This window comes from Toxorhynchites rutilus, chromosome 1, assembly GCF_029784135.1.
Source record: "Toxorhynchites rutilus septentrionalis strain SRP chromosome 1, ASM2978413v1, whole genome shotgun sequence".
Taxonomy (NCBI): Eukaryota; Metazoa; Arthropoda; class Insecta; order Diptera; family Culicidae; genus Toxorhynchites; species Toxorhynchites rutilus.
The window spans coordinates 50,106,964-50,134,940 of record NC_073744.1 but is presented as its reverse complement, the minus strand read 5'-3'; the positions used below and the strand labels follow the sequence as shown (position 1 = coordinate 50,134,940).

Here is a 27,977-nt window from a genome sequence, read left to right as displayed (position 1 = left end):
CATCACTGGGTCAAATGTATCGAGCTAAAAGGAGACTATGTTGAGAAATAAATCGCCACTTTTCCAAAATTTTTGTTTTTTTGTAGGCTAAGTACTTATCTGACTGCTCTCGTCAGTGTTGTCACATATACAGATTTTTCTGTAATGATACAGATTTTCAGCATTTTTTTTACCAAGAATCTGTATATACAGATTACAGATTATTTGATATCCATGCAGATTTTATACATATTTTGTAACAAGATGCACTAATTTTTAAATATTTGATCATTTTACGTAACAATTCACTCAATCAAACAATTCGAACAGCACTGATCTGAACTTTTTTTTGCTACTGTCAAACGTGGCAAATATAGTAGTGATGGAAATCGTAATTTTTCGCAGTATAATGCGATCAAAACAAAAAATTTCAACCGTCTCGCTACAGAAACTGTGAACGCAATTATCAAATTGAAATTATTTGTTAAAACTGGAGGGGGAAGTCCTTCAGTACAGTTGTCAAACAACTTCAAGGCTAAATTCTACAAGACCATGTAAAATACTCAAGGAAAGTGTGGAAATGTTTATAACATGAAGCTAAATGAAATAAACTCTTTCCGTCGGTTTTCCCTAAAAATACATTTTAAAATGTATTTAATTTTTTATTTGGCATAATTATCTATGTATCTAAAACTCTCAATCTAAGATATCACACACTTTTGATCAAGATAGACCACTGTGCGAGAAAAAAAAAGTAAACACAGTAAACTTTTTGCATAGGCCTAAAAATTGAAAAAATAGTTTCATTCAGAAAACTACTGGCGAGCTTTACCAGTGATCACGAGCTTAAAAATATGGATAAGCAGAATATATAAAGGGTGTGTCACATCAAATTGCATCACGGAAAATGGCTGTAGAAATTAAATTTTTAGGAATTATATCTTCAGCTTTCGCTTATAATCAGATAAGAGTGTATAGATCACGTTGGCCATGCTTCACTGTCAATTTTTCGTAAATTTGGAAAAAAGTCGTCGAACGAAAAAGAGCGTCGTGAATTAATCCTGTGTACTCATTTCGAGAATCCGGAGTTGTCACATCGGGACATCGGTGAGATGCTGGGAATCGTCCAATCCACGGTCAGCAGAGTACTAAAACGATACTTCGAGAACCTAACCATCGACCGGAAGGTGAAGAACGGCAAAAATGGATGCTCCGTCAGTGTAAAAGATCACAAGCGCGTAGTTAAGCAGTTTAGACGTGATCCGAGAAGTTCGGTCCGGGATGTCGCCAATAAGCTGAATTTGTCAAGTTCATTCGTCCAGCGGACCAAGCAGCGGGAGGGCCTGCGTACATACAAGGTTCAGAAGGCTCCTAACCGCGACGAAAGGCAAAACATGGTGGGGAAGAGGCGAGCCCGGAAGCTGTACACCGAAATGCTGACGAAGCCGCATTGCCTGGTAATGGACGACGAAACCTACGTCAAAGCGGACTTTCGTCAGCTGCCGGGCCTGTTGTTCTTCTCCGCAGAGGACAAATTCAGTGTTCCGGAGGAGATTCGCAAGCAGAAACTATCCAAGTTTGCCAAAAAGTACATGGTGTGGCAAGCGATCTGCTCTTGCGGAAAGCGGAGCGCCCCCTTCGTGATGACCGGCACGGTAAACGGGCAGGTTTACCTTAAGGAGTGCCTACAGAAGCGCTTACTACCACTATTGAAGCAGCACGAGGGCCCGACCATCTTCTGGCCGGATTTCGCTTCGTGCCACTATTCAAAGGACGTGTTGGAGTGGTACGAAGCCAACGGGGTCACCTTCGTGCCAAAGGAAATGAACCCGCCCAACGCGCCGGAGCTTCGCCCAATAGAGAAATATTGGACGATTATGAAGCAGGCCCTCCGGAAGAACCCAAAAGTTGTCAAATCGGAGGCGGACTTCAAGAGAAAATGGATTTCTGTTCAAAAAAAGAACTACAACCTGACGTTGTACAGAACCTTATGGACGGGGTAAAGAGGAAGGTGCGAGTATACGGGCTTGGGCTCGAAGTATGAATAAAAAGAAAATGCCAAAAGTTGTTTAATAGTTTTTATTTTACTGTCTAAAATTTTCAAAAGGATCGGTCTACTGGGCGAATTTCTACAGCGTTTTTTCCGTGATGCAATTTGATGTGACACACCCTTTATTAGGCTGTCAAAAAAGTCCTGCGGTATTTCCGCGAGGTGTCGTTGTAAGCGCGTAGTTCTAGTTGTATTCATTGTATCGAGTCATACTATAGCTTGTTGGAAAGGTATTTTTGCGCGCTATAAAGTTCTTGACAGTTTTTTGTTTGGTTAAGTCGTTTGTGAGTTATAGTGTCGCAAATATGGAGCAAAATAAAGAGAAAATCCGACATATTTTACAGTACTACTATGACAAAGGCAAAAATGCATCTCAAGCTGCCAATAAAGTTTGTGCAGTTTATGGACCCGATACAGTTTCCATTTCCACCGCACAACGATGGTTTCAACGTTTTCGTTCTGGTGTAGAGGTCGTCGAAGATGCGCCACGCCACGCCACGAATTAGCCGAGAAAGACCGGCATAGTAGCAGCCGTAGCATCGGCCAAGAGCTGGAGATAAGTCATCAAACCGTTATTAAGCTTTGATTCACAAAGAAGCTCGATGTATGGGTGCCACACACGTTGACACAAAAAAACATCTTTGACCGTATCGACGCATGTGAATCGCTGCTGAATCGCAACAAAATCGACCCGTTTCTGAAGCGGATGGTGACTGGCGATGAAAAGTGGGTCACTTACGACAACGTGAAGCGTAAACGATCGTGGTCGAAGCCCGCTGAAGCGGCTCAGACGGTGGCCAAGCCCTCATTAACGGCCAGGAAGGTTCTGCTGTGTGTTTGGTGGGATTGTCAAGGAATAATCTATTATGAGCTGCTTCCCTATGACCAAACGCTCAATTCGGACTTGTACTGCCAACAACTGGACCGCTTGAAGGTAGCACTCATGAAGAAGAGGCCATCTTTGATAAACAGAGGCCGCATTGTCTTCCATCAGGACAACGCCAGGCCACACACTTATTTGGTGACGCGCCAGAAGCTCCGGGAGCTCGGATGGGAAGTTCTTTTGCATCCGCCGTATAGTCCGGACCTTGCACCAAGTGACTAACACCTGTTTTTGTCCTTAGCGAACGAGCTAGGTAGTCAGAAGCTAGCCACAAAAGAGGCCTGTGAAAATTGGCTATCCGAGTTTTTTGCCAATAAGGAAGCGAGCTTCTATAACAGGGGTATTATGAAGTTGGCATCTCGTTGGGAACAAGTCATCGAACAAAACGGCGCATATTTGACTTAAAACAGATGATTGTAACTAATTTTATGAACAAATAATACGTGCTTTTCTCACCAGTCTTCAGATATGACAACCTTCAAGTTTACTAATGTTATCGAGTAAAACATACTAACCTCTGGTAGGGATGTGGGATTGTTGACAATATGTACAAAGAATTAGTACATTCTACCAATGTTTGCATTACCAAAGGTATTTGGTAGTTTTCTACCGAGGATATTTCTAAGTGTATGTAAATAGTTTTATTTGTTTGGATTGCGTCTAGAATATTCACTATAACACAATTGCTCTTTGTATAGAGAATCCGTTTTCCAACTGTTCCTATCTCATGACAATTCTCTTGTTATTGTTCGTTTGTCGTGATTGTTATTTTGGGCTGCGTTGTGTGTACATCGCTTGTGTGTGGCACAAATAATTTATGTCCTTCAAGTAATTGTTCCTGGTAACAGAGGTAAGAGACTATAAATATTTTGCGTTATTATCATACTTATTGATACAGGTGCGGATCCAGACCTGTTGCTGTGTAGCGTTTTTAGTGCTAAATGTGTTGTAGTTTGTTTTATGTAATTGTACAATTTTTAATTATCTGTATATTAGGTTGGGGAAAAAGTTACCAATTATTTTCTCGGTGGCTGGCTCATATAATTTCAAGTTTAAGCTCGGTGTAGAGGGGACATTTCCCACCAAAGAAAACGGTTGCTGTTTTTGTTTTGTTTTTTCCATTCAGTTGTAAGTTACAGGGTGTTAACAATGGAGGTCAACAAAGAGAAAATTCGGTACATTTTACACTTTTTCTTTTATAAATGCGAAAATGCAAGCCAGGCCGGTGAAATTGTGAATGGTGTTTATGGTACCGATGCTGCAACAGTAAAACACGGACAACTTAATTTATTTAAAAAAAAATTATATTATTTTTTCCAGCCAAATGAGTTGAAAATCACTATAATACAGACAAAAAATATAGATTACTTTTTAAAATCTTTTTTCCATATTTTTAATTTTAAATTTTTTGTTTTACTTTTTTTTGGTGCAACACACTAAAATAAGATCTCTACTGTCAACAAATGAACCGTTTGAAGCCAAAGATTGACCAGAAACGTCCAGAATTAGTAAGGCCACACATTCCCGAGACTTTTCTCAGCGGTGGGTACAGGTACTGGATTCCTTGTCAGGGAAGGTATCTGAGGAGAGGATTCAACACCAGCAACAATCTCAAATCAGAAACCCTCAGTAGATCGAATCAGTTGCAATACGGCGCAAACATGAAGGTTTCGTTTCGTTGTTTGTGCAGCAAATCATTCCCTCTACCAATGCGTAGTTTTTCAACGGATGTCGGTATCGGAAAGGGAGAAAGTTCTACACATCTACTCTCTTTGCCGAACTTGTTTGAAACCACATCATCGACTTGTCCATCGAAATATCGTTTCGGAATTGCAAAGGTCGTTACCACACTTTAGTCTGCTTCAAAGGGGGAAAAGGTCTTCAGCCACTGGTCGAGGTTTCCTTTTGACAACTGCCGTGATGGTGATTGAAGATTACGACGGTATTCGATTTTCAGCCCGTGCGCTTTTGGATTCGGGAAGCAATTTTATCTCAGAGCGTTTGAGGTTGAAGGTGAATCGGATTAGGGTTGACTTTCCAATTTATGGTATTTATGAAACATCTACATTGGTCAAGCAAAGGACTACAGCAACGATTCGTTCACGAGCGGAAGGTTTCGTTTCGTGGGTTTCTTGGTGCTACCGATATTTGCAGCAAAGCTTCCAACAGTAACGGTCAAGTTCCAAGTATGACTTTTCGCAGCTTTTTTCTTCATATTGAAGTAATGAAGTAACACTTCCCGCAGAAACACCCTTGTTGGTATGAAATTCGATATATTCGAATTGGCAAAAAACTATGTTGTTCACGCTTCAACTTTTTGACATACACTGAATAAGACGCGTAAAGACAGTAGCTTTCCAACGAATTTCTGCAAATTTGATTCACTGGTATAATAATCAAGTTACGCCATCTGTTGCAAAACCGAGGAAACTAAGCGTACACCTTATATTTAGTTGAAGTTATAGTGTCATACGAGAATTAAAAGGTTTGCTATGGTTTTTATTTCTCTAAAAATGGCGAATGTATGTGCTAATGTATGAAAATTGACTCAAACTCATATTCGTACGCTGGTTGAAATCTCAACTCGATTTCGAAGGCGTTGGCCAATTTCCGAATTTCATCCCTAGTATGGTATTACTTGTTCATTACAACTATCTTCAGCTGTCTTTAGACTTATCTACGAGTTTATTGGTGTATTCGGAAGAAATATTTATCATTTTTTTCATCAAGTGTTTTTTTAAAATCGTTGTTTTTAGAAATTTCCCACACAGATAACTTCCTCAGTTTTTTTACTGGGATTGATGTCGGAAGATTGTGGAGGAATATCAATAACTTTTGAGCAATCATAATGCAACCATTTGCCAACTTTATATGTCTTGAGCTCTGGGTCATTGTCTTGGCAAAACTTTAATCCTCAATTTCATCCCATTTTGTTGACACTTTGCTTCATATTTTTCTTCAGGGTGTTCAGGTAAACATTCTGATCCAATACAACTAAAATAAAATAATAAGTTTGTTTTATCAGACATACCCGACCAGGCATTGTAACGAAAGTGTGTCAGCACTGGTAATCCATATCACAAAGAGCAAATTATAACCCTTTAACATGATTGAGTTAATTCTTCTCTTTCTCTATCCCTCTCGCTCTTTGTTAATTCTTCTCTTCCTCTATCCCTCTCGCTCTTTCTCTCATGTTGTTCATCCGTTGGACCACTCACCGGCGAAAACGGAAAGATAAATCCCACAAAGCGGTTGACCCACAAACGTCAAACCGCGAATAACAGAAAACAAACCAACACTTATTCCCCGATTTTGTTTTGTTTTCAGCTTCCCGCGGGGCTCCGAATGAACTGGTCCAACAATCACGGAAGGTAATCTCCGGCATCGCATTCCCCCCACTGTAAGCGATTATAAAGCATTAACCATAGATGCGATTTCGTCGCCATTTGTTTCTTCATCCGTCTGTAATTGTTTTACTGTTTCGTTTGTATTTATCATAGTCTGTTTTGATTTGATTACGGTAAACACCAGCAGACGAAACCGTAGACAATGGGTCCCGCAACCAAGGTAATTACAAGTTTAGTTTTTTTTTCATTTCGTGCATCTTTCCATTGCAGGGGCACATCTGCCTAGACTCGAAATTCATCCGTGGTTTCACATTTCAGCCCCTAGCTTGTGCCACAACCTTGCCAAGTTCATTCTCGCTAAGGTGCTAAAATTTATGGCGCTGCAAAAATTAACTTTATTGACTCATTCATCCGACAGCTTGCATATTTCATGTTGCCCATTTCACACTATGAGCTTTTTGTTTCTCCTTTCTTTTCTGCAACGAAGCCACACCGAACGCGCCCATATGTCTTCCGTGTTTGTCATTTTTAAGTTGTCATGTGACATTAAAAAGTGCTTGAACTGCAACAGTTTCCGTCAAAGAAGAATGAGGAAATTTATGGTCACTTTTGCGAAGTTGTCGACACTCCATGCCACTCTCGCGACGAGGTGCGAGAGTGAATTGCTGAGATGGCGATGGGGATTTTTGGCAAAGTGACAAGGGTGGTTATTCCGATTGTGTTTCTTTAATGTTGGAAGCCGGCTCCATTGACAACTAACTCATGCAATGGGATCTGTCTTCGAATGACATCACCACAGGAGGCAACGCAATCGCAAAGGCACCGCCACCTATATTGAATATAGTTCACTGCGGGACACTAGGAATAGCAAACCAGGATCGCCATCTATTTTATTGCCCACCAACAATCATTAAATGATAATTTATCGAGATCTGCAACACTTCCCTAGCCTCGGGGAGAGACTCAACGCGATGTGGTCTTCCAATTTAGCTGAATCGTGGAATGAAACAAGCCCGCCAATGGTCTCTAAACCTATCAAGAGCCACGAGCGTCGTGCTGAGAATGAGAAAAAATGAACCTGTTGACCTTCATACCAACGATAAATTTGTCAAATCAGATTTAATTAGCTGGAACCATTGCGAAGGCTGGTAAACATGGTTAAATCAGAAACAGTTTATTAGCGAAGAGCGAGAGGATGTGTGTGGGATCTTAGGCATAAGAGCTAATTTAATGTCATACTTCTACCAATAATTCAGTCATAGTAACATTTTTTGTACAATTTCGTAAGATTTGTTTTCAGATAATGATGCTGCTCTCGTCAGGCATGTCTTGAAGATCAGTGTGATATAAATATGGGCGGTGTAGCTGGTTAAGTGTGTGAATTAACCACGTGGTCATTTGTTTTTATTTTCATGTAGCTATTATTTCCACATCAAAACGATATTTTTAGTATGTTTTTTTTATCAATTAGAACAATCGTTTATAAAGTATTCGCTGATTATCAGTATCATGCAGTGATTTTTGAACACTATTTTTATTCACTAACATTTAGAGAAATAAATAAATTTTAATTATTTTAACGATACGTAGCACACAACAAAGCTCACGAAGTCGGTGTGTGTGAGTGACGTAGAAGAATGTTCTTTAATCCTTTTGACCTCTTAAATAATGAAAATAACCAGCAGTACATTTGTTATCCATTGAACAGATGAACAGTTTTTTTTAAATTAATAAGTATTTTGGATCAAAACATCAATACAGAGCGGACCCGATTATATACGGTTCCCGGAATAAAACGCTGCAGAAAACGACTGCAACAGAAACGACCACTCAGAAAAAGTGTAGTAGGCTAGGCTTATTTTTAATTCATCCCCTTAAAGTCAAAAAACACTTTTCTAACACGAAAAAAATAAATTTATCCAGAATCTCCCAGGAGGTAATAGACGATCATATTTGACGAAAAAAAAATCCTTCTATGCATATTCAAATTTCAACAATAACAGAGTTATAGAACTTTATTTTATTTCGGGCTCTGTTTGCCTCTAACTGGCTGTACATTAAAAAAATACGCTACGTAAGACGATTCTGTTGCTTCTGTTTGAAAGATGAGAAAATTTAGTACAGAATACAACTGTGAAACATATAAATTAGTGTATTTAACATCTTAACGTTAAAATATTGCATTTTTCTTAAAATAAGTAATATTCGAGTTATAAAAAATTTCTATATAAATAAAATCAGATTTTCGTGAAAAGTGGTAATTTTGTTCTTTACCACAAAACATTAGACTTGTATTTTTTTTTAATTTTTCGTTAGGGTGACCATTTCCATTTTTGGGTGGTCCGAAAAATATTTTTTTTCAACTTTTCCCCGAAAATGCCTTTTTTCAAAAATTCGTAACTTTTGAATCACAGATCCGATTTAGATGATCGACATATCAAATTGAAGCCAATGAGCTAGCTTTTTGTTAAAAAATATTGAACTTGCAAAACAATGGATTTTGTTCTCGTAATTATTGATTGTAGTTGTTTTCTGCTTTGTTTTCATAGCTTTGGACTAGAGGGCACTATATTTTTTTTCATTTGGAAAATTTGAAAGCCATTTTTGGGACAAATTTTGTATGGAAGTTGAAGGAAGTTGCAGTCCATTAAACACCAGGAAGTTGAAGTTGGAAAGTCATTTTTTAGCAAATTTGATGATTTGGTTTGAACAGTCGGTATCAGGATTGATGTGTCTTATTCTACGACAGATTTATATGTCAAAAAAGTTATGAAAACCATTCGGAAAGATGGAAAATTGAAAAGTCATGTTTTAGCAAATTTTGTATATCTATAGAAATAAAAATGATTTGGTGTCCGTTTCTCGCGATTTAACTCAAGAACGGACCAACGGATTTAACAGTCAGTATCAAGTTTGATGCGTCTTAGTCTGCATCAGGTTTATATGCCTGAAAAGAAATTATATACCACGAATATAGATCACGTACAGAAAAATAAGTTCTGTGGGGAATTGAGTGTTCGAAATTATTGAAATGAAAATATTAATTTTTGGTGGGACGAAGTTCGCTTGGTCAGCTAGTATTTAATAAGAATGAGATGATTTTCATTCATAATTTTTATTTTAAAATACCTGATACCCATTAAACACCTGGTATAATCACCAGGAATCCATAATCATTTTCGCGATCTGTAAGTTTCAGTATTCCAGATGGGTAGTAAATAGGATTACTAGATTTATTTATTTTGTGTTCGAGCCGCACCAGCTGTGAAGGTTTCAAAGTTTTTTCTCCTGCTGGAACTACTTAAGCATAGTTTGAATTACCGGAAAAAACAATCGTCATTTTTCGTGAGAGTTTTGTGTATCAAAGTGGCTTTTGTTTATCTTCATCTTTCAGGTCTTACGATGTTTGATGAAGTTAATCTTTAGCCTTATGAAAGTCTGTAGACTGTTCGCTGGCTGGAGCGAGACTAGAATGGAAGAACGGTCCTTTTCTATTCCTCAAGAAAGTTAACCAGAATGAAAATCGCAAATGACATTTCTTTTATACTCTTACCTGGTGCAGTTCTCGTACATGGTCAGAGCTTAAGTTGCCAATACTCATTATGCATATTCTTAGCATGCAATCAGAAGCAGGTGGCATAGTAATCTTGTGTTTCTGATATTAATTAATATTAAACAAGTCATAGAGTAATTTCGATCTTATGCAAATCTTCAAAATACAGTAAAACCTGTTTTTGTGCGGTTTTTTTTGTGCGAATTTTTTTTTTGTGATTTTTTTTGTGCGATTTTTTTTTTGTGCGGTGTATGAAAAGAAGCATGTTTGACGAAGTTATCGTCCATTTAGTTTTTTTCGATGGTTGTAATGCATTTCAGTGCGAAAAAATCATATTTGCGTCTCAATTATCCACTTCTGAAATCATTCACCTCCTCTCATCAAATGCTCTATGTTTTTCTAAGTTTTTGCATGACATGATTTCTAACAGCAACACGCTTCGATATGCAACTAAAAGCACAAAACAACCACGCGCAACCGAAAAGACAAAGTGTCCCATTGCAAAGCAGGGAAACAAAAGGAAATTGAACGGCGAATGGCGTGGATTTGAGTTATTTTCTTGGGGGAAACTTTCTTTATGCGGTACCTATCTACCGCACAAAAAAAAAGTTTTTTTCAAAATGTGTACCGAACACGATTTTTTAAAGCTGCTGGTGAAGTTTTGCACGATTTTTTTATGCAACTTTTTTGTGCGGTCCCTATCCCCCGCACAAAAACAGGTTTGCCTGTATGCTAACCAAGTAATTATTGTTAAAAATAATTTATAAAACTAGAAGGGGGTTATATCTGTGATATAACCGCAAGGTGCTCTTAGAGACATTTCATCTTCCGAAAAAAGTGATTATTATACAGGGAAACTTCGATATAACGTACTCTCGTTATAACGTACCCTCGATATAACGTCACTCGATATAACGTACATTTTACTTCGATATAACGTACACATTTCCAAAGTGTAAAGGAAAAAATTTTTCAATATTTTTTTTTCTGATAGAACAATGAATTATCTGTATTGTGATGCTAAAACAAGTTTTGTACCTTCAATCATTCCCGAAATACAGATAGTTTTGTGATTCCGGATTCTAAATGAATCAAGCTTTAATCAACAGTACAAAGGGAAACATCATGAGAAAGGCTGGCTTCGTCTTCTGATTGAAGTTATTCATTAACTTTACCAAAACAGCAACACAATAATGTATTATAGAGTACGTTTGTGAGTACTTGATTATGCTTCGATATAACGTACAATTCGATACAACGTACAATTTTGAAAGTGAAATGTACGTTATATCGAAGTTTACCTGTACCACTTAGCCGGAATACCTTAGTTTAGCCGGAAATTAATTATGAAGGCTCGAAGGAGAAATCGATCCCTCCTCGGAAATGCACAGGGCAAATAACATTTCATTTTCAACTCACGAAAATTGGAAACATCGGTCGATAGCGGCATTAGTGAGCATTCGATAATAAAACTGCTGCGTTTACCAAAAAAAAAAAGTAAGGCGCTGTATCTAGGACACGACCGCATTTTCGACGTAGAACTACGCAATTATATTATGCAATCCACTTTTTAACAACTTTTAATATTATTGTAGAATGCATCGAATTTTTTTTAAAAACTTTTTTAGTTTTTTTATTGTTACTACTTCAGTAGTAAAAATTTTCATTTGAAACTCAACCAATTTCAAAGTGTTAGGCCTGGCCTGCTAAACTGATAGAGAATTATATGGATACCCAGACTGTATATTTACATATTAGATATATAATATATTAATATATTACATTTACGATTGAACAGCGCAGCCAACCCGCACAAGAATTTCTCATTCCCACTCAGATATCGATCACAAACTATAAACACTTATGCTCCCATATTTCGCTTGAAGTGAAATCGAACCCCACAACATGCAACAGTAAGGCTTTCCTACGGGGATTTGAAAGCATACTTTCATGAAATATACGTTGTATCTAAATGCAGTGTATATCTATATTCCAAAATCTGGATACCAAAATATGTGAACGGGAGAATTGTCAAACGATCATTGTATTTTACATTTCCCTCTGAATTTATTGCGCATCTCATTTTTACGTAGTTCTCGAACCGCGAAAGTTTATTCACTTCTAGTATCAGAAATGACGATTTTCCCAGGATTCTCAGTTTAAAAGTACGTTTTAGGGAAGCATTCCGGTCGGCACAACGACAAGCGAGTACAAAAGTACTCAACACCAAAAAATATCCTCGACTTGCATGTATTCGCAAATCGGATTCCCCCAGGCACATTAATTTTGAAGTCTGCGTTAGGGAAATATAGCTCGGTGGGAACAAAAACACCCCCGACTTGCATGTATATTTGTAAAGCGGATTTCCACAGATACATCGATTTTGAAGTCTGTGTTGGGGAAACCGCAAATCGGGCTAATCGAAACTTGGCAGTTAGGGCGTTTAGATAACGCTTTACATTTTACAGTTATTCAATTGTTCATATCATGAAAAATAATATTTTATAAGTTGTGATAGACGCGTAGAAATATTTCCTAACAGTTGATACAAGCATCTTTCCGATCTTTTGAGAAATGTTCGAGTTATAAGCATTCGAAATACGGGTAGGGTTAGCACAAAAATCGGCAGAACAAATGTATGGGAAAAAGGAAACTCTTCCAGTTTCCATGAATTTAAACCGTTTAGAGATTAACGAATTGTAATGTATAGCACATCAAACAAATCTTAGAGAATTTCCGATTCGATTGGTATTCAAATCATGAAAATTCGTTCACAGCGAAAGTAGTTATTAGCGTAAACTTTATTTCATAAATACGTGAACTGTTTTCTGATTTGGCATCCTTCCTGAAAGACGTAGTTCTACGTCAAAAAATACGGGTCTATTCAGTCCAGCGGCAGAAAAGAAACGGGGTTGGAAGAGAAAAGTATAGCGCTTGGCGAACAAACGAGACCTTTGTCATGGCAAGGAATCGATTTCTCCTCGAAAATACCCAGCACAATTCTGTTCTATATGTAAACGAAATAATATATCTAGTTACATTAAAAATGTTGTACAAATGTTATGGGGACGATATTTTGTTCAAAACCCAAAGCTCTTGATGAAAATCACTGGAGATAGCATAGATGAAAACCAGAAATCGTTGATCGATTATTGATTAATTTTTCGAGACGTGGGTATATGAGTACAATACACAAACACGATGCGGATGAAAAGACTTTTTGGAATCTTTAAGAGTTTTTAAAGTTGTTGTGGGAAAAACACAGTCTTGCAACCAAGGTTATGCACCAAAAATATCTAAACTATAATCTTGCGGTGTTAAAACTGATAATTTCAACTATTTTCTGTTCATGTTATTATAAAAATTATTTCAAAAATTATTCAGTATATTTTCACACCTTCACCTGCCACCTAGCTGCAGCCAACTGTCAAAAAATGTGTCAACTCTCACAAGCTGTACCCCCTGGGAACAAAAATGCTAATGATATCCGCCATTGTATCTAATTGTGGCACCTTTCTGCGGCTGTCAAGATGCCATGTAGGATGGCTCCTAGGTTCTAACAAGATAGATGTAAGCTAGGCCTAGCCTAAGCTAAGCTAGCGTAGAGCCTTCCAGTTGTGTTTGCACAGAACACGCTCGAACACATTTGCTATGTATAATTAATTCATCGCCATTCAGCTGAGCCGGGTGAGCCCGTTTGTTTACGACGCTCCATTGTTCGCTCCGCTCAGGTGGAGATACCTTAGAACTCGTTAGGCTATCGGCAGTGATCTATCGTCTGTCCCGATGCCACTTACAGCCAACAGCAGCCTCGCTTGAAACAGTTCAGAGCTCCCTTTCTCCATCGAAGTTCTTTCATCGCGGGGCTTGCGCTGCTCGGTTGTTGTTTCAGCTCTGCTCTTCAATAATTTAACATAAATTTAATATGATCGACATATAAATTATGTTGTATTTTAATGAATGCCGCCATCTCGATCATGTCCACACAACCGCAAACCATTGAGATGGAGACAAAGGCTTCGGAGGGACCTAGAGTTGATGGTCTTGATGACAGTCGGTGAGATGTGGCCTCTAGAATTCTGAAGGATTTGGATTTAAACGGTCGTGGGCTGGAGGATAGGGAACCTATAGCGGAATTTATTCGATTGCTACCCATTCCATCGAGCCCCAGCAGCGCAGGCAAAAAGACCCTTCCAGTGAATGCGAATGGCTATGCCGAGATAATGAAAGAGCGATAAAATTAGCGGAGGAAATATGTTGTAAAATAAATGTAATTGAATTTACGGTAACAAAACGGTCGTAAATATCGAACAGCAATAGAGCGAGCGCTGTGTGGATGTGGCTCTTGCACTGAGAGAGAGAGAATAGGAAGGGCGCACATGCGACTAACGAGATCTCGGATTGTGGGGTCCCTTTGCGTGCCACAGCGTGTCCTGGTGGGGGTTTTGTGTGTACCGTTTGCTCCACTGCGGATGGGAGTGTAATGTGACACAAAGAAGCTTGCGAGGCAGTTTGGTGGCGGGCACTCATATGCTGATGGGCTTTTAGATGGTGGAATGATCGGAATGGGACATGTGTCCAAACGGGGCAGCATCGCGGCGGGAGAACACTGTGGAATCGTTGGAATGTTAGAAAGAGACAGGACCTCCGGAGTGCTGGAATGCTCCCAGCTAGACGCTAATAAGATTGGCAGTCGCTACAAGTGTCCCGGGACTGGCGGCCACAGTGACTCCAATGGATACAGTATCTAATGAGAAGAAATGGACATTCGTAACAGTAGGAATATTTATTATCACTTTGGTTAATATTTTATGGTGAGCTGACGTCAAAATATTTGTACTAAAGCCGTTAAAGTCTGTTTTCAATTTGGATTACAAACATTGTAACGGTCGCATATACAATAGTCACAATGCCTTTATTAATCGGAAATCGCGCTGTTGACATAACAATTATTACTCATTATATTTCACCCGTCCGTACATGTGCATGTGGTTCGACGTGATTAGTGCCGAGGATAGAGCAAAACATATTCCATTTGTATGTCATTCACAGTAGCAAAAGTCCAAGCATAAAAAGGCTTGTTCGGATATGTTTTTGCTTGTACTATCTTATCGAAAACAATAGATCTCTAACGAAGCAAAGTATAATGTCCCCAGGGCAGCAGGCGCTCTTTGTTCGGGAAGACTCGCGTTTGCATCTAATGGCACTATTAGGCGACCGGTGCAGTCTGGGCGACAAGCTTCCTCAATATTTGCATAATGGCCGTACTTTTTTACCCCATAAACACATTTCTTTCAAACCAGCGAGATCCAGTGGACCGAAAGAAATAATCTTCCACCGCTTTCTAGGTCTCACTCTACTTTTGTCTGTCCCTCCAGGGAGTAATTGATTTAATGATGGGCTCATTGGCAGAACAAAGTTGCTGTGACAGCTTCAGCGTCGGTTTGTGGCAGAGCCTCTCGACCATTATAACGTTCGAGGGCAGCGGTGGAGGTCTGGAACATAAGAGAAAATTGTGATTTCTGGAATGGTGCTCTCCAAGTAGCTGGTGATCCCAGCCCAAGCTGACCTCACACCGATCGTTCGGAATTATATTGTTTAAATTGAGAAAATAGCAGCTTTTTGCCGAGAAGACATCAATAATGTTATTCTTTTTTCCGAGTTCGACAGTTTCCATGATTTTCTCTTTATTGATGAAGTAAACAAAGTCCAGACACAATCAACTTAAAGTGAACTTGTTCTTTTATATAATTTTAGCCAGAATAAGTTGAAAAGTAAATACACAAAAGATATATTTTTTACGAATTGAGTGTGATCATATACCTTTCCTGAAAAGAACCGATCACCCTTCTTACCTCGAGTCGACCGAAAATAATCCGTTTTCTACCTTACTAATCATAGAATTAGGAAAATTGTTTACATATAGTTAGGAATCCGGCTTTATAAAACTTATGTAACTGAGCCTGTAAGACCCGATGAGTACTTTTCTACATTGTTTATAATTGGTTTACAGTATATTTTGAACGAGTTTGTAATGTTTCGAAAAAAACTGATTTTTTATCGATTTTTTGAGAAAATTCCGAAGTGGGAGAGGGTGCAGTCAGGCACTTCCTGGTGCGCAAGCTCCACACGACGCAAAGTCATGTCCGCTTATTGTTGAAGTAAAAAAACAAACGAATCCCTATGGAATGATATCGTGCATTTCAGCAGTATAAACGGACATACCCTCAACTATTTCGCTTCTTGCTACAGACAGTTGCGGAACAGTTCATATTTGGCGATTTGTTATCCGCTTATAGACGCGAGACATTCTTAGGAACAGAATACACGGACTTTTCGCTATCCGTCTTACTCCCACAGGCAGCGTTGTCAATGTTCCAGCTTAAACTAGATTCTTCCAGTTTTTTTACTCGATCCAGTCAAACAGTTAATCCTGCAGAGGCGAACCAGCCTACGGCTTAAATAAAGACAAAAAAAAAGTTAAATCCTAAAATCTTCCAGTTTTTTCAAAATATCATTCAATTTTATCCAATTTTTTATATGTGGGCATCAATTTTACCCATTTTATACGGTATAAATATTATGCCTTCCTCACCCTTCCTTTTCCCCGACGAGTTTAGTTTTTTGACATTTCTCGTTTGTTAGATCCAAAGTATATTTACCTTGGATTGACCTCCATTTACTCAATGTTATTTTTCTCCTGCTTACACTTTCGAATTCAATACGGTTAGTACGGAGTGCGTTTTTGATCTACCATTTCAACCACAACTGGTGCAATGTTCAGAGCAAGAAATTTTACTCAAAATAGTTCATAGAGCCCATGTTCTATGCTGGCTTCAAAATATCAAATATCAAAATATTATAGGTCCTCCAAATGATTCTAAAGTTCAGAAAATCATAGAGTCAATGTACTCCATTCACTGTAGTTGATATGAACCTAAAACCCAAACAACATTGCTTCTTTTTTTTTTTTATCTTCTCTTATTTTTCGTCGGCCTATTTCCGCCACTTCAGTGCCAATCACCGACATCAGGGAGGCGACTCCACCTGTTCCTACCTATCAGACTCAACAACTCATGAGCCGGGCCAACTTCTTTTACTTCCCCTCCGAAGGAAGACGTAACCAGAGATTTTTCGCCTCAGAAAATCCCAACGACGCCAGCTGGGATTGAACCCGGGCCGATCGGATTGTGAGGCTGTTACGCTAACCACACAACCACTGGCGCCGTCAACATTGCTTCTGTTTTATCGAATAGGATATACGTTTCTCATGATCACTCAAAAGATTTTTAGTTATAAATAGCAGTTATAAATATTACGCATGATCTAAACTCTTCTATTTGACACATAGTTCGTAATAACATGTACATTCTGTCAAATATAAACCGGGAATCTGTGTTTTTAAAGAAAATGCTTTATTCATCATCAAAGTTTATATTATCGCCTCCAAAACAAAACAATAATTCAGTAATAGAAACACTTTTTAAGGAGTTGTTCAGAAATTGCCTTCAATTCACGCAGCGAAATCGTTTTTATATATTTAATGTATATTAATACAGCCATTCCATGCTAAACCGATATAATAATGGTTCTAAGATTTTCGTAAAAATTGGTAGTTTTGTTTCTTATCGCAAAACACCCGTATTTTTTTGTTTTTTCATTAGGGTGACCATTTCCATTTTAGGTTTGTCCGAAAAATCAACTTTTTCCTCTTTTTTCCAAAAATGACTTTTTTCAAAAATTCATAACTTTTGAACTACTACACCGATTCAGATGATCGACATATCAAATTAAAGACAATCACCTATAACTGCAGAAAATTTGAATTCTGCTCTCGTTTTTATTGATTGTATTCGTTTTTTATTGTCTCGGGACCAAAGGCGCTAATTTTTTTAAATATTTTTTCTGGAAAGCTAAGGATTTTTCACATAACATATGTCGAAACCAGAGAGGCATTTTTTTCGTTTTTGAGTTAGGATTTTTCAAAGTTAACCGATGGTCCGAAAAATTATTTTTCCCCCATTTTTTCCACTACAAAAAATCATAACTTTTGATCTACTGTACCGATTCTGATGATCGACATATCAAACTAAAGCCTAGTCTGTTTCAGAAAATATTACACTCTGAATAAAAAAGGATTTTGTTTTCGTAATTATTGATTATATATGTTTTTTATAGCGTTTCGGGACCACGGGCGCCATTTTTTAAAATATTTTTTCCTGAAAGCTGAGGTTTTTTCACATAATATATCCAAATACCAGAGAGGTGTCATTTTTTCTTTTTAAGTCATGATTTTTCAAATTTAACATGTATTCGTGCAATATTTGTATGCGACTAGACTGGATGTATGTGACTATAATCCAATTGATTGGCAAATGTATTAAAAAAGGCTAGCTAGTAGGCTTTTAATTTGATATGTCGATCATCTGAATCGGTCTAGTAGTTCAAAGGTAATAAACTTTTGAAAAAAGCCATTTTTGGGAAAATAGGGAAAAATGATTTTTTGGAGCATCGGTTAACTTTGAAAAATCATAACTCAAAAACGAAAAAAACGCTTCTCTGGTTTCAAGATATGTTATCTGATAAATCCTCAGCTCTCCAGGAAAAATATAAAAAATATAGCGTCTTTGGTCCCGAGACCGTGCAAACTATAAAAAACAAATACAATCAATAATAACGAAAAACCATTCAAATTTTCTGCAACTGTAGTATTTTTCCAAAAAAGGCCAGCTAAATTAAGTTAATATGTCGAACATCTGAATTGGTCCAGTGGTTCAAAAGTTATGAATTTTTGAAAAAAGTCATTTTTGGCAAAAATGCGAAAAAATTAATTTTTTGGATCACCCTAAAATGGAAATGGTCACCTTAACAAAACAAATAAAAAAATACTGATCTAATAATTTGCGATAAAGAACAAAACTTCCACTTTTGAAGAAAATCTGAGAACCGCTAAATCGGTTTGGCATGGAATGGCTGAATAACGAGTCGACCCGGGCAACTTCGCCAGCAGTCACTTGATTGCGACGAAATCTTTGAAGAAAATGCGCAAAACAGAAACCAAAATGTGACGAACTATCTCGTTAGAGATATTTTATTTAAAGGCTAGCTTAAATGACGATTTCCGTGAACCATTTCTTATAATTTTGTCGATGTTTTCGTCAGTTGCAAAGGAGGATAGTCGTCCTTGGCGTGGCGAATTTTTCATCTCCTCTCGGTCGTCTTTGAATGCCCATTTTTCACCATTCATACACCCGCGTTTTCGACATAATTGAGTCACCGCTGTAATTCTGCAATATTTTTACAGTTTTTGCACAAGAAATTTTGTTTACAACACATAATTCCAATAATATCTTTGGCCAATAGCATAATTTATATAAAAAATTGCAGAGCAAAAAAAAAAGTTAACTTGTTCTTAATGACGCTGTAAACAAACTAAATGACAGATCGCGCTCAAAATTGCATTAAGACCACTGACAGTGGTACCAATTTGAAAAATGGAAAACAAATTCAGCGAAAAAATTCAAAATTATAAATTCCCGCTATATATTTGACAGAATGTACATTTTTTTTCAAAAATACTTCCTTAAGGAGGAACAAATACTCGAGGATATCTCCTTTTGATCTTGATACCAAAATTTGATTTGAGCAAATCTGATATAAAAAGTTAAATACCAAAAAAAAAGCAATAAAATTGGGGAGAAGTAGCTTTTCAATACAAAAATTTGAGAATCTCAAAACCAAAGTAATGAAGCAGTACTGTTTTGGCATTGAATGTGCTCATTTTAGTATTGGAATAATATTGTGGGACCTAATCAAAAATAATTTCTGTATTCTAACATATAGATCACTGCATAAATCAGTGCACGGAGGTGTCGGTTTGACAGTTTGGAGTATTTTGTTTCAGATCCCATTCGTTGCAATTTCTTGAGTGCGAAAAAGATAGCAACGAAGATCGTCAAAAGAAACACTACAGAAATGTAAAAATATTGCGGTAGATAAAAAAGAAGAGATGATTGAGGTTTGGTTCGATGCAGTGATCAATAACCTGAAACAGTATCCCCATGCACCTCAATCAATAAAATTACCGAGCAGTTTTGCGACGATTTTATATCATCTATCAGTATTTTTTTAAGTTCTAGATGAGAAGATCCTCAAATAATGTTTTGTTACATAACTAAAATCGCTTTGTTGTTACCTTGCGTACCGGAATATAACGGAATCAGTGAATTACACATTTAAAATTGTTATTAATATAGAATCGAAACCGCGATAAATAACATTAGCACGCAGAATCATTTATGATCTTCGGTTTTTGTTTACCGTTTCCATTTCTGACCAGTCATCATTATACGGTGGTTCAAATATTATAGGGTGCTCAGAAAATATGTATTTCAACATTTAACTATTCGAATCAACTACATGTCCATCTTATCCACAGTTCCTAAATAATTTTTTTTCCACAAAATTCTTGAAAAAAAAACTGGAAGCGTGTTATATCTGTGATATAACCGCAAGGTGGACGAAGGATTAACGTTGGCTTAGCAATCAATAAATAACAAGCATATGACTTTTAAACATTTCATCTTTCGTATAAATCATACCACTTCGTTTATCCGGAAAAGAATTATTAACGCTCGAAGAAGGAATCGATTCCTATTCGGAAAAAATAGTACCCTCTCCTAAGCCCCGACAACTGGAATCATCGGTCGATAGCAGCATTCGTGTGCATTCGATAATAGAACTTCTGTTTTCACCAAACAGTGTTATAACGCTGCTTTCATAAATGTGATTTCTTCGATATGGTGAAATAATATTCACTACACCATATCAAGCATTTCGTATTCTTCACTATCAACTCCATAGTGTATGGCCCCCATCAGTATCGAATCCTCTATCCTCTATTTTCCCTAAATGTTTCGGCTGCAGATGCAAAATGGAATTGGGAGAAAGGAAGGATTTTCGATCAAAGAGACTTTTTCTGTTCATTCGTCTCTAGCCTTGATAAAAGCCCTTGTGCGAAAACTCTACATTTTCGTTACTCCTTTATATTCGCACCTTGAGAAAAGCCGCCGAGACCCGTCCAGCAAACGATGTTCACATGTCGAATGCCCCAAGATGGATGAAGAAGGAATTGAGAGAGAAGCGCAGATTGTTTAAGCGAGAAGGCGAGACCATCTTCCCATCACTTTCCAATCACAACTCAATGGATTTCCGAGCGGACGCCAGCTTATATACGGATTTTTGTGATTTCAATAACCCGTTTTCAAAGCTATTTTTAAGCTATTGAAACAATTTTTCGAGTCAATAAGTAGCATTCATGTACCTCGGGGATATTTTATATTGTGTATGAAATCATTATCATACCTCTTCGTTGATCTGGAGCAGAATTATTAACGATTGTAGAAGGCATGGTCCTCGGAATCACTCTTCGATATGGTGAAATATTCACTACACCATAGCAAATATTTCTTATCCTTCACTGTCAAATCTATAGTCAATGGCACCCATCGGTATCGAATTACCATCGATACCTCGACTTTCGCTGAATGCTCCTTTCAGTTCGGCTGCAGAAACGAAATGGAATTGGGATCCGAAGCAGAATTATTAACGCTTAAAGAATGAAAGGGTTCGTCCTTGGAATTTCAAAGCAAAAATAATGCCCTTTCCGAACAATTGGAAACGACGATCGATTGCGACATTCGCATACAAATTATTTTATAACACTGCTTTCATCAATATGATTTTTTTTAAATAGTGAAATATTCACTACATCATATCAATTATTTCGTATTCTTCACTGACAAATCCATAGTCAATGGCACCCTTCGGTGTCGAATTACCATCGATACCTCAATTTTCGCTAAATGTTCCTTTCAGTTCGGCTGCAGAAACGAAATGGAATTGGGAGAGAACAGTATAATGCATAGGCGTGTAAGTGTGACCTAATCTAACATTGCAACAACGATTGAACGAATTTCCTTCCTTTCTTCCTTCCTTCCTCGTTTGGTTAATAGAGGCTTTAAATTGTTGCAGTTCATTCGTCTATAGCCCTGAGAAGGGCCCTTGTGGAAAGAACACTGCTCCATTAATCCTCTTTCACCTGTCTTAAGAAAGACAATCCATTTCCGCTCGACACTCGCCGGCAACGATGTTGCTCCGATGACCACCAAACGAGCGATTTCAATAACCTGTTTTCAAAACTATTTTTAAACTATTGAAACAAGTTTTCGGGTCAATAACTGACAATCATATAACTCTTTGATAATTTGTCTTTCGAATGAAGTGATTATCATACCACTCCGTTCAGCCGGCACAGAGGTATTAACGTTCAAAACCTTGCACTCCAAACGACACGCTCTCGTCTTCGAAACTTTGAACCTACACCCCGGTACAGAATTTTTTTTTTATCCCATCCGTTTATTAGGCTCATTTAGCAATTCAGCTGTCACAGAGCCGAATTTATTCGTATACATTTTTATGTTAAGATAAATATTGTTGTATATTATTTAGGCTTCAGATTCCTATCCATCTATAAACATTTGTTTTTTTTTATGTATAACACAGTAGCTGTTAGGCCTAAGAATATTCCAATTCTATCGATACACAACACATGCCGAGTATTCCATTTCTATCGATACACAACATATGCCGCCTTTTTCGGCGTTAGAATATTCCTATTGTTCGAATGTTCACAGTTGGACTGTTCACAACGGGACTGCTGATATAAGGCTTCCATTGCTGTGTTAGAATTAGCACCAATTACCGATGCAGCAGATCGTAATGTGAGCGGTAAGGGACTGGGATTACCGACACATGATGATTGTTGCGTGGACGTAGTAGCTAGAATAACACACAAAGATGGTCAGTTGAAGGGCTCTGAGTTATTAGCTCATGATCGTTCACTTAGTAGCGGACACGCAACCAATTAGGCTACGAAGACCCCCCGGTACAGAAATGAAATAAGTAATTCTACGTCAAAAAAAGAAAAAGTTCCTCAATAATTATTTTTCCCACGAAATTCTTGAAAAAAAAAGGAAAAATTTTATTGTACTTGGCGAATTAGTTTTGTTTACATTTTTCAGATAAGTATAGAATGAGGTTGGTAAACAAAAATAATAATAACAAAGCCTGATTCAGCTATAATTCGGTCGCATAAAGTAGGACATTTCTCAGCATAGAAATATCGTACAGAAAAACGGAAGGTCAATTTGTAGGTTTTAAATGAACTTTAAGGGGAAAATACAAGAAAACTATTCGTCAGCTGTTCGGATGAATTTTCGAACTTTTCGTGTGATACCATCCATCATTTTCTGCATAGTACTGCTGGTTACCGTATTTGGTATCTTATCCCACCACTTTTCCATTTGAGCTGATTTTTGATGGTTGTGCTACATTTCTTCAGTTTGCCTTTGATAATTGCCCAGTATCTCTTGATGGGACGAAAATCCGGACAATTTGGTGGATTGATAGGTTTTTCAATGAAATCGATCTTAAACCACTTGACGACATTCCGGCTGTAATGGAAGCTTGCCAAGTTAGGCCAGAACTCTACCGGACCTTTGTGTGATCGAATGAAGAGCAAAATCCTGTTCTGAAGACACTCCTCCTTGTAAACTTTTCCATTCGTGGTTGCCCCAGTGATGAAAACCTTCGTTTTCTCTCAACAACTCTCTTGCCTAATCATCAACTTACGGGCAAATTTATTTGTGTAAACAAATTTGAACCAACCCGCAACACCCCTTTGCGCTTGACTTTTTATCACGAAAATACAATACGGTACCGCTACTTATAAGAAAGGCTTTTCAGCCATCTTGGATTTTGTATGTAAACAATCTGCAATATTCAGCTTTTTTTTTATTTTGCTTTTTGTGTGTGGAATTGTTTTGGTGGCAATGAAAGCATTGAAAAGTTGAAAGGTAAGTCTTTTACGGTTAAAGCTAGGTTTGTAATATACTCTATCTTATTTTATGTTTCGACTCAGGAGAACAAATCGACTCTCGGTGTCGGTTGTTGATGGAAATATGTTTCCCGCGTTTTGCAGTTAGAGACGTCGGTTAATCGTTCGATTAATGCAAATAATCGAATATCTGCAATTTTATACGAGTAATTTTGTATCGAATAATGGAAAATCAAAATATGAAGACATCGGATAATTATAAAAGAAATCGCGATCAATGAAAAAGGAAACCATTTTTCAAAAAATACAGTGCAAAATTTGTTTAATCGACATGGTGTTTTGTCGAAATTAATCGAATGTGCTAAACCATTTACGATTGAAGCGTAAAGATAATTCCCTGGTGGTGTAGGAGACCGGGAAGAAGAATTCAGGGTCTGTAGGAGTAAAATGCGTACTTGAAGAATGTGGTCTCAGCTCCCGTTCTAAAATAGTAGTATTTGAACAACATTCGAAGGACAGGTAATTTAGAACAGAAAAATGTGTATGTTGGTGCAATAAAAATATTGTGCATCATTTTCACGGTGTGCTCTTTTTTCAATCGTCCTCAAAAAATCATGAACTGGTAAATTCATCAATCTACTGAAATATCATTTCGTTCAAAAACCATTATCCTGCACCATGTTTATTTCAAAATTATATTCAATGTTACTTTTAAAGTTATGACATCATATTTTTATTATTATAAATGTCTCTTCTTTTTGATTACAAGAAATAAATATCCGCTCGATTAATCGAATACTGAAAGACAATTATTCGAATGAATCGAATATTTAACAATCACCCCACGATTAATCGACAATCGAATAAACGAAAAATTTAGACATCTCTATTTGCAGTCAAATCCCTTTCCACAGTTTTCTGTATATTTATACCGTTTCCCCTCGAGCACTTATTGACGACATGGTCACACCTTGACTTTTTATCAGCTCAAATGGAAAAGTGGTGGAACAGGATACGGTTGCCAGCAATACTGTGCAGTAAATGATAAGATGTATCACACGAAAGGTTTGAAAATTCATCCGTCGTCAACAGCTGACGAATAGTTTTCACGTATTTTTCTCTAAAAGTGAATCAAAAAGCTTACAAAATGACATCCTTCCCTTTCTGTACGTTATTTACATGCTGAGAAATGTCCTACCTTATGCAACCAAATTATAACTGAAACAGACTTTAAAACTCTTCGTATCAGTAAAACATAAAAATATTGTCCGGCGACACAGATATTTTCGCTTATTACCATTACCAATCATAATTGAACAGTTTGCGGCTAACAGAATTAAACCTTACAAAAGTACCGTTTGCGTTTACATCCGATGTATGTTCGGACTAGCGTGTAACGGCATCCGCTCGGACTCCTCCCGAGTCGTATAATAATTTTCAATTACGTTCGGGCACTCTTTGACTGCCCAGCTGGAATGTCATAATGACAGTAATTGTACGACAATTAAAAATACATCGCTAGACACACCGAGCCGTCTGATCTGGAGCCGACCGCGCGATCAAATTCACCCGCAGTTTCCCGCAGTTCTTTGTTACTACTCCTCCTCATTCCACATCAATAGCCATTAGATGACAGACCACAAGCAAGACTCTTTCCGCAAGCCCAGAGCGGGCAGAACTCGGGAAATCGATCTCCCAGCCAATCGGTTAATTAAATCAGCTCCACTGCTCATCATAGAGACATTCCAATAGAACTAATAGAATTTGACTCCGGCTTGACGATGATCACCATCCGCTGGAAACGGAGGAGAAGATTGCGATCTCGTCGCCCGCCCATCCTTCCTCCGCGGGTTCTATTCTCGAACGTTCGGCACACTCGCAGCCGAGCGCAACAGCGATCATCAGGAATTCAAGATGATTACGGAAAATCATGGCCCACGAGAAAAGAAGCGGTGCCCTTCCGCTGATCGACAGATCGACGCGCGCAGATCATCGTGCGAGATCCAATCGATCCAATTCCAACTCTTTTCTGCAACTCTCTTCGAGGCACCGTTCCTTCTAAGCGATTTGTGTGTTTAGCTCATAGCCGAGGCTCCGAGATATCGTATAATTTATCCCCGATTGGATTTTCCCTGCTTTCTTCGATTCCCGAGGGGGAAATTTTCCTAATCGGGTCATTAGGGAGCGGTCCGGTCGGGTCCCGTGCGGCGGAACAACTTGGCAGGGTAATTGAAGTAAATGACGTTTGGTGCGCTTTCTTCGCTGCCCGAACGACGCCGATGTGTCACTCTTGGCGGTTGGTTTCGAATTTGAGCTGGGTAGTTGTATGCCAGTATTTTATTATCCGCCAGTATATATGACACCGCGCCGTATGCAAATTAGTTGACTATTAGCAGAAACCAGATCGGAATCAGCACGGACAGCTTCCCAGCGGTGTGCCGTCAAAGCTTATTTCGAAACATTCGCGCGGCTGCGACCGAACCCGCCTAGGCCTGATGCTACATTTGATTTGTTCTCAATGCGCGCACTCGCGGAACAGTTCTTGACAAATAGCTGACACCTCCCGGAGACTTGTGTACCGGTGTTGTGTTGCTGACGGTGGAAGCAGCCAATGAATGATTTAAGGGGAGAGCAAAATTACAGACCGCTCGTGCCTCCCATCTGAGCAGTCTGCATAATTAGCAGTGAACTGCGCTTCAACGGTCGTAAATTGGAAGAAACTAGCACTGAGTCGGAGTGGATGTGAAAGATGAAGCGGTAATAATCTTGTCTCGAGCTGCGCGTGGAACCTTCGCAACTGAAGTGATAAACACTCAGCGGGTTACCCAAAAGGACATCAATTGCAACTCGCACACGCCCCCACATGCAATTGAATCCCAGCGCTTCAAACTTATTTTTCCTGTTTTGCGTCAGATGTACTCAACCCTCAACGGGTGGAACATGATGTTCATCGAGCTTGTTAGCGGTTTTCCTGGAGATTCAAGCATGGGACGCTATTTTCCCTGTAGGATCCCCAGGGTTACGAGTGTATAATTACCAAGTGCCTGAATCGTAGCTGAATATGCAGAACGAGTTTGCGGCCAACAAATATACAAGTGCTACAAAATCAGGTGCAGCGGACGGAGCGAGACCGAGGAAATAATATACATGACCTCATTTCGGCGACCACGACAAAACCAGAGCATGCAGTGCACCGTCGACTAAAGTTGAGTTTCGTAGAGGTGCAACTTTACCACAGATTTTGCAACAGACACTGAGCGCGATATGTCGGATCGGCACGAATTTGTCTACGTCTAAAAGGGGGTACTAGTTGGTTATTCATAAGAATTTCAAATCATATTTTGGGCTATTCTTGATAGCTTAGAGTCTTTCTTATATGTACTAAACTCATCCACCTGGCGATGAACGAGTGGTCACTTGAATTATGCTTCTAATTTCTTCTTTATAAACCTTTATAGACATCAAGCCACCAATCTGTGTGCTCCCACCTGTGAGACTTCCAATACCAGTGTGACCAACTTTTGACCATTTGATCAGTCACCCCTTCTAACACAGAAAAGCATACCAGGCCCTACACCGTAATGCTGGTTCAAACATTGTGTGAATGGAACGGACCTTCTTGGGAACAAAATCGACAGAGCGCAAAAAAAACTGCGGCTGCAATAAAATTGTACTTGTACAAGTCGTCATCCATTCACCGTTGATTCGAAAGGGGAACGATTCTTTGGGGCTAAAATGGACTGTAGTTATGCGAAGGATACGTGGCCGTATGCTGGCGCGGTTCATTTATATTTATCTCTCCCGAAGCTCGCCATGCGCCCCGAAGAGCGTTCATTTAGTGGAGCGGTGGCTCAGAAAAGAGGTTATGAAAATAGATCAAAATCGTGATTGCAGCAGATTCAGCGAGCCTTCTCCACGGTGAGAGGTGACAAAATGTTGCTTTTGTCTCGGGTGAGCTGGCTGACATTGAAACCACAAAGCTAGCCACCCGATGGGGTTGGTGACAGTGAGACAAAAGTAACTGAACTCCGTTGGGATCAGATTTTTGGAATAGAAGTTGGTTGTAAATTGTGGCGCTGAACCATTGGAAGAGGGTGCAATATTTTGGAAAGAGCTCAAATCCTTAAAATGAGCGTTGCAGCTCCTCAATGGGAATCGAGTATAAATCGAGTACTAAATCGAAGACAAAGGTATTGAATCAATGGTTTCACGCCAATTTCGAACATAGAGCTAACCGTGGTGAAATGATTAAAACATGTTGCTTCCAT

General features: G+C 38.5%; 1 protein-coding gene and 1 long non-coding RNA gene across 5 annotated transcripts in view; one reads left to right on the top strand and one right to left on the bottom strand.

Annotated features, from left to right (window-relative positions):
* Window positions 1–27,977, bottom strand: part of LOC129767553 (cadherin-99C) — a 442,929-nt gene that overhangs the window by 257,115 nt on the left and 157,837 nt on the right. The window lies entirely within an intron of this gene.
* The window catches only part of LOC129767579 (uncharacterized), a 33,193-nt gene continuing 8,905 nt past the window's right edge, over window positions 3,690–27,977 (top strand). The window contains exons 1-3 of the long non-coding RNA XR_008741543.1: window positions 3,690–3,762; window positions 6,240–6,312; window positions 6,413–6,479. This is a non-coding gene — a long non-coding RNA (uncharacterized LOC129767579). The remainder of the gene's footprint in view (window positions 3,763–6,239; window positions 6,313–6,412; window positions 6,480–27,977) is intronic.